Source organism: Thalassophryne amazonica, chromosome 2, assembly GCF_902500255.1.
Source record: "Thalassophryne amazonica chromosome 2, fThaAma1.1, whole genome shotgun sequence".
Classification (NCBI taxonomy): Eukaryota; Metazoa; Chordata; class Actinopteri; order Batrachoidiformes; family Batrachoididae; genus Thalassophryne; species Thalassophryne amazonica.
Genome location: NC_047104.1, coordinates 79,796,247 through 79,811,810, shown reverse-complemented (window position 1 = coordinate 79,811,810; position 15,564 = coordinate 79,796,247). Strand labels below are relative to the sequence as shown.

Below are 15,564 nucleotides of genomic sequence, written 5' to 3'. Positions count from 1 at the left end.
GAATAATCAGGTCCCATCTTATCTTAGGGACCTCATAGTACCATATCACCCCAATAGAGCGCTTCGCTCTCAGACTGCAGGCTTACTTGTAGTTCCTAGGGTTTGTAAGAGTAGAATGGGAGGCAGAGCCTTCAGCTTTCAGGCTCCTCTCCTGTGGAACCAGCTCCCAATTCAGATCAGGGAGACAGACACCCTCTCTACTTTTAAGATTAGGCTTAAAACTTTCCTTTTTGCTAAAGCTTATAGTTAGGGCTGGATCAGGTGACCCTGAACCATCCCTTAGTTATGCTGCTATAGACTTAGACTGCTGGGGGGTTCCCATGATGCACTGAGTGTTTCTTTCTCTTTTTGCTCTGTATGCACCACTCTGCATTTAATCATTAGTGACTGATCTCTGCTGTCTTCCACAGCATGTCTTTTTCCTGATTCTCTCCCCTCAGCCCCAACCAGTCCCAGCAGAAGACTGCCCCTCCCTGAGCCTGGTTCTGCTGGAGGTTTCTTCCTGTTAAAAGGGAGTTTTTCCTTCCCACTGTCGCCAAGTGCTTGCTCACAGGGGGTCGTTTTGACTGTTGGGGTTTTTACGTAATTATTGTATGGCCTTGCCTTACAATATAAAGCGCCTTGGGGCAACTGTTTGTTGTGATTTGGCGCTATATAAATAAAATTGATTGATTGAATTGATTGATCTCACTAAGCTTCTGCCACACATCTTTCCTCTCTGCTTTGGGCAAAGCTGTTGATACCTTTAACCATGAGAGGTTTATGTTCTCCTTTCGTTTGTTGAGGTCCTCTGTGAATGCAGCTTTGAAGCATGCAATGTAGGCAGGGTCAACCTTTGTTATCTCCATTGTGCGCAGAACATGGCAGAGTGCAGAGGCAGGACCACAGAGCAAGACACGTATTTCTCTCCCCCCAAGAGCTTGGTGATGTACCTTCAAATGTAAATAAAAGACAAACAAATTATATAGACAGCATTTTTCATTAGAAACATTCATTCAGTGGACAGGCCTAAAATTATTTCTAACAGACAGTAATAATGTGACAACTACATTAGAGAAAATAAACTCAGAGAGAAAAAAGAAATCAACTTGCCTGCATGGCTCCAGCAGTGTCTCCAACTTTGCTATCCTTTCATATTCACTTGGGGTTAGCACGGTCAAGTTGTGCCTCTGCTGGGCCAGTGTTGCCATCAAGGGCTCTTTGTTGCATTGGACACGCTTTGTCATCTCCAGTGTTGAGTTCCAGCGAGTGGGTACATTCTGGACAAGTGACTCCTCTGTTTGTCCACTGGCACTTGGCTAAAGCACCATCAAACCCACTGTCTTGGAGGGACACTGTAATAACACACTGTATCATGTGTGCGACACACGGTAAGTGCTCAAATGGCAGACTCCTGGCTGCTGCCATCATATTTCGAGCACTCTCTGTTCCTATAGTGGTAACCTTGTCTGTTATTTCCCACTCCTTAGCAACATCAAGAAACTGATGAGCACATGCTTCGGAAAATGTCTTTCCTCTGTTTTCAATACACCTAGTGCAAATGAGTGCAGCCGCCAGCTATCATCAATCAGGTGTGCTGTTACCCCGAGGTAGTTATGATTGCTTACTGATGTCCAGTGGTCTCCTGTCAGTGCAATAAATGTAGCTTTGGCCAGCTGATCCACCGTTGCCTTTTCATTTCCATACAGTTCGTGAATTCTTGTGACAACAGTTCCCCTTGAAGGTGTTCTATATAATGGGTCACCTGTAGCTATCTGTGCAAGATTCTGAAGCCCCTCATCTTCAACAATATTGATGGGTCTGCAGTCTCTAGCAACCCATTCAGCGATTGCATTATTTAACTTAGTTGTTGTGTTTTTGTTGACGAGTCTGAGTAAATGGTGAATGGTAAATGGACTGCATTTATATAGCGCTTTTTCATCTGTATCAGATGCTCCAAGCCCTTTACAATAATGCCTCACATTCACCCCGATGTCAGGGTGCTGCCATACAAGGTGCTCACTACACACCTGGAGCAATAGGGGATTAAAGGCCCTTAGTGATTTTCCAGTCAGGCGGGGATTTGAACCCATGATCTTCTGGACTCAAGCCCAACACCTTAACCACTAGACTATCACCCCCCCCACAGAGTCCACTGCATTCTGCCAGTGTAGCTTGATGACTGCGGCTTGATGATCCCACACTGTTGTTAGCATTTTTGCTAACATTAGCAAATATATGCTTTGCCCAAAGGTGGTACTTTAGACTCATGCTTCGATGGAAAGACAATTCATCACTGCAATATGTACACACAACTTTTGTTTTATCCATACTTCCATTAGGCAGCTTTTTAAAATGAAATTTGCCGTGAGGCAGACCCGCATTTTTCCTCGCTCATCTTTGAAATTTTAATTCACATTCATTGATTTTCTATACGTGGTTGTTCCTGTCAAGGGTTCATGGCTAGCTGGAACTTATTCCAGCAGACATTTGGTGAGAGGTGAGGTACAACCAGGACAGACCGCCAGACTATCACAGGGCTGAGACATAGAGACAGACAAACATATTCACTCTCTCACAAATGGCCAAATTTGAGTTATCAGATTCACCTATCCTGCATGTCTTTGGAAGTGGGAGGAAGCTCGAGCATCAGGAGAAAACTGACTCAAACATGGGGAGAACATACAACCTCAGTGCAGAAAGGACCAGTTTGGAAGCACACCAGGGATTTACTCGCTGTGAGGCAGCAGTGCTAACCATAAAACCACTGCTACCCTCAGAACGCATGTCTTCTCAAATGAAATGTCTCTTTTCTTAAGTTTTTAGGTCTGCATGTTGTTTCTTTTTAATTAACCTTTAGACAGACTTTGCAAAGCCCTTAAGAACATTTGCTGTCTTTCAAAGGCTGCTACTGGAAATTGATTCCTTGAAATGCTCATGAACAATGAATTCTAAAGAGCAATTACTAATTTTTTGGACATCTTTCTTCCACTTTTGAAGAGACAGTGTCACTCCAAGGTTGAGCAGTTTGGAATTCAGAATGTTGCTCAAGGACACTCAGGAGGATTTGGAGACTAAATTCACTGAACCTTTGGTTAATGGATCACATGCTATACTGACTTAATTGCTGTTGTCTCAAATAATAGGGATAAACTATGGAACACAAAATACCCAAGAGTAAAATAAAATCAAAATAAATAACGTACATCCTGTGCAAAGCACTGCTACACTTTGCCATCAAACAAATGAAAGACAAAAGTACTCTAGTACTCATTAGATACCCTGAAATGATTTGATGTGAAATAGTAACTGCAGGTCAGGTGATCAAACACAGTTCTAGAATTCTCCAGTATCATCCAGTTGCAGGTCATTTACATACGAGGTCTGTGAGAAAAGTATCCGACCTTATTATTTTTTTAAAAAACCATATGGATTTGAATCACGTGTGATTACATCAGCCAAGCTTGAACCCTCGTGGGCATGCAAGAGTTTTTTCACACCTGTCGGTGACGTCATTCGCCTGTGAGCACGCCTTTGTCTGAGAAGTTGCTGAGAGACTGGCATTGTGCTTGATCAAAATTTTTTCCAAAACTGTGAGGCACATCCGAGTGGACATCATTCGAGAAATTTAGCTGGTTTTCGGTGAAAATTTTAACGGCTGATGAGAGATTTTGGAGTGTTTCTATCAGTGTAAGGACTTCCCACGGAGTGGGACGTCACGCAGCGCTCCGAGGCGATGTCGTCATCCTGTTTCAAGCTGAAAACCTCCAAATTTAAGCCTCTGTTGACCCAGGATGTCGTGAGAGAACAGAGAACTTTCAGAAGAGGTCGGAATCAGCAGTTTATCGGGACATTCCACTGTTAAAGGAGATTTTTTTAATGAAAGACGTGCGGACGGATTGGCGCGTCAGCTCGGAGCCGGCGCCGCGTGCCCGCCACAGGAAAAACACCTCCGTTGGAAGCCTTAAGGACAAGTTGGAACATGCCCTGCTGTTAAACAATTTCTCAGATACTCACTCAACTGAAAGCCACCAAAAGCCGCCTGGATTTTACAAATGGTTATCAACACGGAGGTGTTTTTCCTGTGGCGGGCGCGCGGCGCCGGCTGTGAGCCAACGCGCCAATTCCGTCCGCATGTCTTTCATTAAAAAAATTTCCTTTAACAGTGGAAAGTCCGGATAAACTGCTGATTCCCACCTCTTCTGAAAGTTCTCTGTTCTCTCACGATGTCCTGGGTCAACAGAGGCTTAAATTTGCAGGTTTTCAGCTTGAAACAGGATGACGACATCGCCTCGGTGCGCTGCGCGACGTCCCGCTCCATGGGAAGTCCTTACAGCGATAGAAACAATCCAAAATCTCTCATCAGCCATTAAAATTTACACCGAAAACCAGCTGAATTTCTCGAATGATGTCCACTCGGATGTGCCTCACAGTTTTGGAAAAAACTTTGATCAAGCACAGCGCCAGTCTCTCAGCAACTTCTCAGACAATGAAAATCCGACGAGGGGGCTGGACCACTCCTCCCACAAGGCGTGCTCACAGGCGAATGACGTCACCGACAGGTGTGAAAAAACTCACGCATGTGCACGAGGGTTCAAGCTTGGCTGATGTAATCACACGTGATTCAAATCCATATAGTTTTTAAAAAAAATAAAACTGTCGGTTTCTTTTCTAATAGACCTTGTATAGTTACTGTAGACACATTTTTGAGCTTTCAGAATGTTATTTACCCTGTAAAAGCTTTGCAGAAGATTTTGAAATGATGCCTTCAAATGTAGAAGAGAATGTAGCTGGTAGTGCATAAGAAGCTGGGCAACCAATATGAACAACTGTGTTTGACTCCTGCTGATGCGCTCTGTGTCCTTGGGCAAGACACTTGCCACTCTCATAAACTTCATAATACAAAAACCTGGCAATAGGCACCCACACCAATAGGTGTCAGGGCCTAGAATAGAATAGAATAGAGACTTTATTGTCATTGTAACATGTACAATGAAATTAAAAATGCTAGACCAGTCAGTACAACATGCAATAACATTCAGGCCATATAAAACTGCAAGACTCTAAAACTATAAAAGCATAAAAAATATATATAAATATAACTAAATAAATAATTGTAATACAAACCAGCAAACACTCAACCAAACATTCAACATTAATTGCACAATCCCTTAGTAGTACTAGCAGCAGTATTACATGTTGGCTTTATTGAGTGTGGTTATTGCTGGTTATTGCTTACTTCTTCCAGTGTTTTCAGTATGCAACGTTCGGGTTATTATTTACTGCCCATAATTCCATTGTTCTTGGATATGTAGTAAGATAAAGTTGGAGGATTGTTTCTGTCTTTCTTCTTATTATTATGGTTACATGAAACTAAATTCTTATTTTTATGTAAATGTGTTGAATGCAGAATAACTGTTGCTGAAACAAAATCATTTGATACTGATGCAGTGACAAACTGAAGCTGAGACACAAGCAATTTCTCATGTGAGTGTTTACTGAGTAATGAATACTAGCCAACATGACAGACTGGTGAAAAGGACTCCTTGGGTGGAAGGGCAGCTTGTGACAACAGGATAACACTCTCTCTTGATTTCTTCATCAGCAAGGGCCAGAGTCCCCTGACACATGGACACATGCAGCCAGTGTGCAAACATGATCACACATACACACACACACACACCCATCCAAGTGAGGGTCTGGGATCTCGTGTCTATGTTACCCACTGAGGAAACCCTTGAACTGTCCTTATGCTCACTTGAATGTGTACCTATAATGTCTTTGATGCAATGCTTAATTCAGGATTCAGTGTATTCTCATTGTCTCTATTGGCATTAATAATGAAATTCACTCATTTTACAGGTTGGAAGAAAATGTGCAATGTTGCCTTTTGGCCAACAGTATTATTTCACAGTTTTGTGGCACACCTGTTGTGTGCTGCGTTGGTTCCTGCATTCTCCTTCTGTATGTTTCCAGGTGGCGTGCCACAGAGCTGATTACAGCACCTACAGTTCATCAACTCCAACTCAGCTGTATATAAACCGCGGGTCAACACTTCCACCTTCACCAGAAACTCAGTTTTCACTCTACTGTATCTGGCTCCTCTATTTTCCTCATAGAGTTTTTGTGTGTTCCTATGCAGGTATTGAAGCCTTGGTGCTTCATGCGTTCCTACACTATGCCTATTGTACTGTGAGCATTCCAGCACTTGTGCTTTGCTTGCGTGCACCTGCACTCCACTCACCTGTGTCTGTTCATCGTTCCTCAGTGATCCTGCACTCCGTCAGCTACATGGGCGGCTATCTGGCTCTCGTCTTCATCATCACTTCATCCTCATTCCCTGGATCTGGTTTCCACATTATCATTCTTCGTGGTTCACGCCATTCATCACCCCTGGTTCTGGTTCTCTTGGACTGCAGTTCCCTGTTTCAACAGTTGTCCATGCTCTAGGTCTCATCTTCTTTATTGTATTATTTTCCTAATTTGTGTTGGGTTGATGGTTTTCTGTTTACTTTCATCCACATAGCCTGATTCTGCACCAATTCACGGGAATAAAAGCAAACATGCAATAAGATAATGTCATACAATAAAATCAAAAAGGCACATAAAAGCAAAATGTCACAACTCCACTAGGTATTGAAAACCATTTTAAATAAATGAGTTGAGCTTTGATTTAAAAAGTGCTTCATCAAAAATAGTCCATAAATCAATGGGTAACAATTCATTTAAATTTGAATTTATTTCATTGATATAGTGCCAAATCACAACAAAGCTGCCTCAATGCTGTGTGTCTGAGCGTCTCATCAGTAACATCGGAGATCCCAATGAACTGTTCCATCCTCCTTCCTTTTCACCAACTACACTGCAGACTTTAAAGTATGGCACCGAGTTGTGTCATCTACAGAAATTTTCTGATGACACAGCCATAGTTGGGTGTGTGGAAAATGGTCAGGGGGATGAGTATACGAATCTGGCTGACCAGTTTGTGAGGTGGTGTAGGGAGAATCACCTGCCTCTCAATGTGCAAAGATGAAGGAGATGGTGGTGGATTTCAGGAAGAACAAGACCCCGCCTTCTCCAGTCTGCATCAGTGGGACTAACGTGGACATAGTCCCATAATATAAATATCTGTGCATCTACCTGGACAATAACCTGGAGTGGTCTAAGAACACAGAGGCTATCTACAAGAAGGGCCTGAACCAGCTTTACTCCTGAGGAGGCTCAGATCCCTTAATGTATGTAACAGGATGTTGCAGATGTTCTATCAGTTTGTAGTTGCAAGCATCATCTACTTTGCAGTGGTTTGCTGGAGCACAGGCATCACAGCAAAGGATGCCAACAGACTGAATAAAGGCAGCTTGCCAACCTGGAGGATGTGGTTGAGGACAGAATGTTGGCTAAACTGCCCAGCAATGAAGGACAATGCATCCCACCTCTTCCATAACACACTGGACAATCTTAAGAGCAGCTTCAGCAACAGACTCACACAGCTACACCGCCAAAGGGAACGGTACAGGAGATTGTTCCCGCCCAGTGCCATCTGACTCTTTAAAGTAGACCTGCATTGAAATAAATGCAGTCAGATCAGTAACAGTAACATTACTAACAGATAAAATCAATTTCAAAGCGGGATCAGACTGAAGGCGCTAGCGCTCTGTCTTCTGCCACACGTCACTGCAATGTCCCGGATGTACAAACAGTTTTTGCGGAGGGCCAAATTTTAGCTGCAAATTTGTCATTTTTAAACAAAGATTTCTCCGCTGAATTATAAATGTGGGCTTGCAGATTTACTTTGCTGCATTCATAAGGGTCTTATAAATACATATCAGCTATTTCTTTCTGAGATCTGACCACATTTATTTCAATGCAGGTCTACTTTAATATATCTGCCTCTGCTAGACCAGTGGTCTCTGAGTCGAAACTGGTCTAAAGAAGACAATAGACTGCATTTAAGGTATAAAAGGTGATGTAATGGCAAAGAAAATAAAACTATAGAACTACAACACCTTACCAGTAATAGGAAAGAAAGGTATATGGGTAAAAACTGATCAAAAGATGCTAGTGTAGAAAACAGATTGCTTTGTTTGCCCAGTGTTCTTTAATCTAAAGTCAGGGACAGTGTTATATGGCTGGGGGGGGCCTGGCTGCCGGTTTGTTTGTCTGTTTGTTTTCCTCCCAGGTGGCGTGCATTTGGGACTGAGTGGCTGTGTTGCTGAGGCTGTCAGGACCTCACCCTGATCACCTGCGACTCGTCAGGACTCACAGCTGAGGTGCATCTGGATGGATTGGAGCATGTTGGCATTTAAGACTGGAGTGCACAGTGTGTATTTGCCAGAGACTCGACCTTGTGACCAGACGGGTGAGATCGTCGTCTCGGGAGCCATCTCATCAGCAGCGGATGCTGAGAAACGTCCAGGTTTGATGCACAGTCTGTGAAAGAGGAGGGGGTGAGGTCTCACGCTCGTCAGCACACTTCCTGAGGTACGTTAGATTTTGTGACTAACAGTTATACAGTCAGTAAATGTGGTGTCCCTCACACCTTATTGTATTGAGCTGTTTGTTAGTCATGTATCAGCTTCCACTGCGGTGGAGTTTTGTGAACTGGATGTTCCATGCCTGCAGGTTGGAAGCTGATCAGCAATCAAGCCAGGAAGTGTTTGCTGTTTGTACACCTTTAAGTGTTCTGTGTGTAGAGTGTGGACTCACATAATGGTTCCTTCTTTCACAGACTCGGTTGTTGCGGCCACCTGGGGGGTGTCGGCGGGGTCCTTGGGTCCGAAACAGCTTCTGGCTCCGGACCGTTAGTGCTGCTGGGAGCGCACCACGCCAGGCCGCACCTTTCTGTTCTTACATTTTCACTGTTATGTATTAAATTCATTAGCCTTTGTACCGTGCTCTGCTTATTTCATACTGGGTCCTTCAAACGCTGGTCGGTTCTCCGAGCTGCGTCCGACACATAACAGTAGTCTCTGGCCAAACATCACGGACCCAGCGTTAGCAGAGACGGTAACGCGCCGGGAAGGCGGCAGCAGACGTTCAGTGGTTATCCGGATCAGTTGCGGGGCTCTCCGCCCGGAAGGTGCGTGTTTGAGACCCATTACTGGATACTAATTTGTGCTCTCTTGCAGCCGTGTTCCTGTGTTGTGCCTCATCCGTGGATCGTGGTGGAGTGTGACTGGCGACGGCTTCGCGTCACACTCCGACCGGATAAGAGGTGTAAACGGGAGCTGCAAGAGTGCGTTTGTAATGGGTTCACGCGCACGGCGGAGCTCTGTTAGCACGGGTCGCTGGGCTTCCTGTGTTACAGTCGTAGCCCCGTTTCCCCGGATAAAGGTAACTACTGCGTCTGTTGTATCAGCTCCGGCGTTATTTAGTTGAGCACATTTTGGTTGTGTGTTGCACTCAGCTGCGCACACAAAAGCAGCTCGTTTGTTTTTTTCTGTCGCCCAAGGGGTTTTTTCATTTTTAGCACTCTGGTTCCCCCTTGTGGTGACTGAATCACGGTACCGTCAAGCTCTGGAGTAGGAACAGGTGTGTTCCATTTGGTTGAGCTTGACGGTATAACTCACTGATTTGTTTTGTGTTAGTTCATTTTGTGTGGGTGTTTTTTGAGTTGGTTTTTGTGTGGGCTTTTCTTTTTTGTTGTCCACTATTTGTCTGGGGGTGTGACCCTGTAGCCTTTGCTAACCAAGAACAAAAACAAAAAAAAAAAACAAAAGAAAAACGGGGACCCAAACAACTGTGTGTTGGTCTGTTTTTTTTTTCTTTTCTTTTGTTTCTTTTTGTTTCACATCCCCAGGGTTAGATGGAGCGGTCCCCTGGGGGGTGATGGGGTGGTATTTGGGTTGTTTTTTTTCTCCTTGTTTTTTGTTGTGCCCTCTCTTCTCCTCTGACTCCAGCCGGGTGTGCCGTAGTGTCGGCATTGCTGGAGGGGTGCAGTTAGGTTGTGCTGGGCGTTTCCCAGGTGGCCTCTGCACCCGGGAGGGGAGGGGGGGGGGGGGGGGGGTTGGGGTTTTTTTTTTGTTTTCCCTCCCCCAGTTTCCGCCCTCAGGGTTTGACTGTGGTGTCCTCTGGGGGGGAAAAGGCGTTGGGTCCATCTAGCCGTGGACGGCCGGGGCTGGGTCCATTGGTCGTGAGGGGAGGCGTCTCCTGGGGTTGACGAGTGGTCCTCTGGGGGGCGCTGGTAGTCCCCGTGGGTGACGGTGGATCCCAGAGGGACCTCGGCCGTGGTTATTACTCCTGGAGCTGGCGGGTGGCCCTCTGGGGGGTGTTGGTCCCTGCGTGTCATTTGGGGGGGAGGAGGGGGGGTATTTTGGCATTTTTGTTTGTGAGTTTACATGTGGGTTGTTTTTCTTTTCTCCCCTTCCCTGGGGTTTGATGGGACGGTCCCCTGGGGCGGGGGGGGGGGGTGTTTTGGTTGTTTTGTGTTATGACTAATCACACATGTTTGGTTAAAGGCTGACCGCACAGGTGTAGGAACTCCTGGCCACACCTGTGCTGAGACTGTCAAACAAGGGCAAAGATGCAGCCAGTTCAACCAGTCTGTTGGAGGACGAACGCAGACGCGGTTTCCAGCCATGGTCCCTGGAGGGGGGTGTTTCTCCTGGGCCAGGTGTGTGTGGTCGCCGGGAGGCTTCCCGTGAGGGTGGGGTACTGTTATATGGCTGGGGGGGGCCTGGCTGCCGGTTTGTTTGTCTGTTTGTTTTCCTCCCAGGTGGCGTGCATTTGGGACTGAGTGGCTGTGTTGCTGAGGCTGTCAGGACCTCACCCTGATCACCTGCGACTCGTCAGGACTCACAGCTGAGGTGCATCTGGATGGATTGGAGCATGTTGGCATTTAAGACTGGAGTGCACAGTGTGTATTTGCCAGAGACTCGACCTTGTGACCAGACGGGTGAGATCGTCGTCTCGGGAGCCATCTCATCAGCAGCGGATGCTGAGAAACGTCCAGGTTTGATGCACAGTCTGTGAAAGAGGAGGGGGTGAGGTCTCACGCTCGTCAGCACACTTCCTGAGGTACGTTAGATTTTGTGACTAACAGTTATACAGTCAGTAAATGTGGTGTCCCTCACACCTTATTGTATTGAGCTGTTTGTTAGTCATGTATCAGCTTCCACTGCGGTGGAGTTTTGTGAACTGGATGTTCCATGCCTGCAGGTTGGAAGCTGATCAGCAATCAAGCCAGGAAGTGTTTGCTGTTTGTACACCTTTAAGTGTTCTGTGTGTAGAGTGTGGACTCACATAATGGTTCCTTCTTTCACAGACTCGGTTGTTGCGGCCACCTGGGGGGTGTCGGCGGGGTCCTTGGGTCCGAAACAGCTTCTGGCTCCGGACCGTTAGCGCTGCTGGGAGCGCACCACGCCAGGCCGCACCTTTCTGTTCTTACATTTTCACTGTTATGTATTAAATTCAGTTAGCCTTTGTACCGTGCTCTGCTTATTTCATACTGGGTCCTTCAAACGCTGGTCGGTTCTCCGAGCTGCGTCCGACACATAACAGACAGCCCAAGGTCACACACAGGAAAAGATCAATATTGCACAAGTGTTTGTGAGGGTTGAGGCAAAGACTGCTCCCATATGCAGACCCAAGGTCAGAGTTCAGGAGATCAGTCAGCATGGCAGCAATAATCGAGTAGGCAGAGGCAGTTTCCAAAGACAGCTAGAGAGTTCACTCAATCTCTAGCTCACAACAGGGAGACTGAGCCAAAAATGGCATTGTTAAAATGGACAGTTTATTCTGTTTGTGTTTATCCGCTCTCTAGTGGGGGATTCTGTTCAGGCACATTCCCGGCCACCGAGAAGAACTCCTCTAGGACCCGCGTTAGTAAAGTGTAGAAGTGGTCCAATATTAGTTTCTCCTCAGAAAACTCAGCAGAATGTCTGTCTGTGCGTGAGGGATTATACATTTGTTTTATTTTGTAAATTATTAATTTATTTTATCTATAAAATACAGAAACCACACGCAGATTAAATCTGATGAAATTTACAACTGACCTGATTCTTCACAAATGGACAAATATTATGTTCTAACTGACATACTGTAGTGTTTATCACCCTAAAGTCATTTACAACCAGCAAATTCAGTTCAGGCATGAAGGAGGGAAATGTCAGATCTGGAATAAACAACATCAGCAGCAATGATTCTCAAAGATAATAATACAAATGCTGGTAATCACAAGTTAATGAAGGTTGTATTGGTACTAGGGAACATGAGAGAGGTTTTTTTTAATAGATGAGGAACTCATCAAAAATAAGACAGGATGTGTGACAAACCAGAAGTAAAGATGAAGAAGCAAACATGGAGGGAGACACAACAAATAAAACAAAACAATAAGTGGGAATGGAGACCAGGACTGTGACAGCACCCCCCTCCCCAGCGGATGTCACCGGATGTTGGAGGCAAATTTGGATGTGTGTTGTGAATCTTGCTGATAAGAAACAGATCACGGACATCCTGAGAGAGAATCCAAGAGCATTGCTCTTGCTCGTATCACTTCCACTCCACCAGATACCGATAGCCTGACAGTGCACAGCAAGAAGCCACTTAACCATGTAGGCATGGCTGCCATCTAAAGTCCAGCAGGAGGTGGAGGAATGATCACTAACAAGCAGTGGACTTAACAGGTTTACCACATCAAACATGAAATGTGGGGTGGACGGTGAAGGAGCAGGGAAGAGACCGATGGACTACAGATGGATTGACAAATTTAGACATGGAGAAGGGACCACATAAATTAGGGGCTAGTTTCCCACACAGGACCTTGAGAGGCAAGTCCCATGCAGAGAGCCCAACCCTCGGCCCAACTGCAAAACATGCCACTGGAGTTCAGCGGTTTTTGTCCACCCACTGGCACTGCACAACAAGGGTACATGATCAAAGTGAAGCGAAGTGAGTCATATGGCACCAGCAGAAATATGTGTGAGCACAGGGTACCACAACATCATCATCTAAATCCAGGAAGAGATGTGGTTGGCAGACATAGGCACTGTTGAATGGTGATAACTAGGTGGAGGACATTGGAAGAGAGTTGTGGACATGCTCAACCCAGATCAGGTGCTCAGCCCACTGAGCAGGACACTGAAAAATGAGACATGAAAGGATTGTCAGCAAGTCCTGACTGTACCATTCCATCTGGCCATTTGGCTGAGGTTGGTGTCCAGATGAGAGACTGACAGTAGCATCAATTAGTATTCAGAAATCTTTCCAGAACCTGGAAGCAAACTATGATCCCCAGTTAGAACACAACAAAGAGGAAAATGACAGCTACATAGAAAAACATGTAGGAGAAGCTGGAGAATGAAATGAACAATTTTGGAATAACAATGTATAAGTGTGAAGAATGACAGTTTTGCCCCTAGCTTTGTGGAACCAGGGCTGATGAGGCACTGGGAGTGGCTGGAAAAGGTAGGCTGGTGGGGACCAAGAATGCTCGCTCCGGGTGCAGAAAGTACAGCCTGAAACAAATTGCCCCACCTGGTCCAGCATAGAGGCCACAACAACCTTTGTTTAACTAAACTTTGAGTCTGACTAACCCAGGATGATGTGCTTTCTCTCCTATCATGGAGGTATGTGTTGTCTTTGTGAATATGATATCTACCCACATAAGTACAAACACAGTAATGTGTGCATATGAGTGTCTCCGTGGGTGCAAGTAGACATTATACTGTATGTGTGTATATACTTATTGCAAGGACTGACCTGATTTGTGGTTATCTTCTCTCTCTCTCTCCTGACCTCCCTGTCACATACAGCAGTGGGAGTGATGAGTGGCACGGGGAGTCCCCCAAGTATAGAACACAAACCATACATTATGGATCCTCACGTAAGTAAACAAGACCCAGTGACCTTTTGCACCAGCAAAGAGTTCAGTGGAGGAAAAACTCTCACTGCAAGTCGAGAAACAAGCCTTTCTTTCTTTATACAAATGATTTTGCTGCACTATGTTGCATTTGCTACACCAGTGAGAGCAATAGAGAGTACAGAATGAGAATCTCTACCTCATTTTGGCAATGTGACCAACCAAACACTGAACATATTTATTTTAATTTACACAGTTAATCCTATTTATTCATATAATAGTCAATACAAAATACTACTTGCGTCTTTGAAATGTTTTAACCTTTTGATTGGTTATTAAACCCGGTAAGCACTGTGACTCAGTATGACTGGGAAGGAGGGGGCAGTGTTGTGCAGTCTTAAAGCTCACAGGTGGCCATCAATACCTTTACTTTGGCATGGATGCTATGCAAAACATCCAGTAAAGGGCACTACAGACACTCTTGAAAGTTTTGACATGAAACATGGCAATGGTTGAAAAAGTCGTAATGTGGTTTCTATCGCAAAATAAAGAAAAGCATAGGCAGCAGTAGATGGAGGTGGTTGATGTGGCCATTAAATAATGCAAGACATAATATATAAATATAGGAAAAATTGTGATGCTATTCTGCTTGTGGATGTGCCTTGCTAGAATTTTGATGATACTGCCACTATGATTTCCGGTGGCACTGCCCCATTTTTCTTTATCTACAGTCTTTGAGAATACAGGTATAAAAATGGGTAATATGAATGCAGAGTACAAATACTTGTAGAAGGCTTCATACCTATGCATATTTAACATTGAGTATGAAGGAGCCTTTAGATCCCTCTCCAATATGCAGGTTAAAGACAAGCCTGGATTAAATCAAGATCAATTAGGTAGTTAACTTGCTCTGTCCCTGCCTCTGTGGATTTCTTCCAGGTTTAAAAGCAACAGCAGTGCTTAAATTCAAAACCAGCTTGTCAGTAGCAGACAGTGTATTAAACTCCGAGGAAAAGCCGCACACTGAACTTAATGTTAAAACCACTAAGAAGGGGATGTCCAAACCAAGCCATCCTTGCGTTTTGTAGAGGGTTGAGTATCAGCTTCATAAAGCCAGATCCATATTCTTTTTTAATGTTGTTGGTGTAAACTGCTTGTTGCATGCACACCCAATTTAACTGAACTGCAGGCTGCAACAGCTACACTGCAGAAGCAATGTAAAAAGCATTTAGCTTAATGTCTCTGTCACAGAGACACACAGTATTTATAAACTGCATATAACAATCAATGATTCATTGTTATTGAAAATATAAAGCTTTATAAAGTCCATTCTGATATTGTTGGGCCACTTTCCTGTCTGTGAGCGAGTGTGTGTGTGTGTGTGTATATATATATATATATATATATAGTGGTAAACAGTGGCACAACCAAGTGTCAGAAATAGTGTACAGGAACATCTGTGTTGCATACAAATTAGAAGTCCAAAAGTCCCAAAGGGAAACATCCCCAAAGGTGGTTGAGAATGACAGGGCTAAGGTCCTGTAGGACTTCAAATACCAGACATACAAGCAGCTGGTGGCTAACCAACCAGACATAGTCATGGTTGACAAAGGAGGGAAGACTGCAGATGTGATTGATGTGGCAATCCCAGCTTACAGCAACATCAGTAAAAAGCAGCATGAGGAAACTGAGAAGTACCAAGGGCTGAAGGAGCAATTGGAGCAGATGTTGAAGGTAAAGTCCAAAGTGGTCCCAGTGGTAATAGGAGCACTAGGAGCTATAATCCC

The 15,564-nt window shown here is 44.8% G+C and overlaps 1 long non-coding RNA gene across 1 annotated transcript; it reads left to right on the top strand.

Moving 5' to 3' along the window:
* The first annotated feature begins 1,324 nt into the window (after positions 1-1,324).
* LOC117502451 lies at positions 1,325-2,320 on the top strand. The gene is made up of 2 exons (XR_004558300.1): positions 1,325-1,873; positions 2,129-2,320. It is a non-coding gene; the product is annotated as an uncharacterized LOC117502451 (long non-coding RNA).
* Positions 2,321-15,564: the final 13,244 nt, after the last annotated feature.